We start from the raw sequence: 1,655 nt of genomic DNA, 5'->3' as shown, positions 1-1,655 counted from the left end.
AATTATTCTCACTCGGCTGTGATGGAATAAACTCTAGAGTAGACTGGAAAACACCGCAGGGCAGACGTTTCTGGGCAGCCAATACGACTAGCAGAGACGAGCCAAACCCTGCTGCTGCCACGGATTGCAGCACTGCAGTTTTCCTTCTCTAAGGGCACCTCCTCCTCCCGGTCTCCTCCAGGGGACTTGGGCTCTTGATCACGACAAACTCCTTGACCTATTTCAAGCACTTTGGGCCCAGTTAACGTATTTCTCCATCCGCCTTTGAGCACCTGCTCCTAAGAGCTTTAGTAACTGCGCCCTCTTTTGAAAGTCTAGCCCTCCGTTCTTGTTTCCCCTCCCCGCAGGCCATTCCTACCCATGGTGTGGGTGGTTCCGGGAGAAAGGTGACAAAACCAGGTTTCCTCTGTGCTTCACACAGCAAAGCCAAATAGGAAATGATGCTGGCAGCTTCCCTTGTGAGGCCAGATACTTAGTAAAAAGTGCTGACAATCCGGCAGATGGGAAATCAGTTCCTTAGAGAGCAGGGGACGCCAACAGAACCTCCCAGCCGCCCTGCCTTGCCCTCTGCCCTAGTTATCAGGGCCGCACTAGGATCAGTGAGTCCGAAAGTTCAGTCTGTTTGTTAGATTGGGCTTTATGCTGCTCTTTGGCCCATTGCTCTGAGAAGGAATGGAGACTTCACAAGTTCCCTTTCAGTTTGATTTTTGTGACTATCCAAGAAAGAAGTGTTGGTGACAAAAACATATTCTGGCAACTAATTGAAAATTCATGTACAAGTTATTAGAAAACTGCAGCTGATGTTTCTATTTCTAGTACAAGCTCTTGTCAGACATGTTACAAATTATCAAAAATATTATTGAATTATCAATTTATGTACATCATCCCTATTGATGTATGGTTAATATGCAAAATAAAATAGATGCTACTATTTTATATGTTTTGCTTTTATTTAATTTTATTGATAGATTGCAAAAGTGTCTACAAATTGTATCCATGCATGTCCTTTACAATTGGACTACTTTGCAGTTACTCCCGAGAAGTAGAATCTATTTCTTTATCCCAGCGGTCGGGAACCTTTTTGGCTGAGAGAGCCATGAACGCCACATATTTTAAAATGTAATTTCTTGAAAGCCATACAACGACCCGTGTACATTAGGCATTATCCAATAAAAATTTGGTGTTGTCCCGGAAGACAGCTGTGATTGGCTCCAGCCACCCGCAACCATGAATATGAGCGATAGGAAATGAATGGATTGTAATACATGAGAATGTTTGATATTTTAATGTTATTTTTTTTTTATTAAAGATTTGTCTGCGAGCCAGATGCAGTCATCAAAAGAACCACATCTGGCTCGTGAGCCATAGGATCCTGACTCCTGCTCTATCCCTTGAATCTGGAGTTGCCCATGTAGAAAAAAGGATAGTAGAAATAATTACACCAACAGAGACTTGAATAGTAGTTGGATATGGGGCACACTCGGCAACCACTGCATATAAATAAGCCTGAGTTAGCCTGCCAGATGAGGAGGTGTGGCTGACCTCATACGGAACCCATCTAACTGCCAGATATGTGAGTGATGCCACTGACTGCCAGCTGACCGGGAAAGCACTAGTAAGACCACCTGAGACCACAGAAGAACTTTGCAGCTGAG

This window comes from Saccopteryx leptura, chromosome 8 (assembly GCF_036850995.1).
Source record: "Saccopteryx leptura isolate mSacLep1 chromosome 8, mSacLep1_pri_phased_curated, whole genome shotgun sequence".
Classification (NCBI taxonomy): domain Eukaryota; kingdom Metazoa; phylum Chordata; class Mammalia; order Chiroptera; family Emballonuridae; genus Saccopteryx; species Saccopteryx leptura.
Note: the sequence above shows the minus strand (reverse complement) of the source record.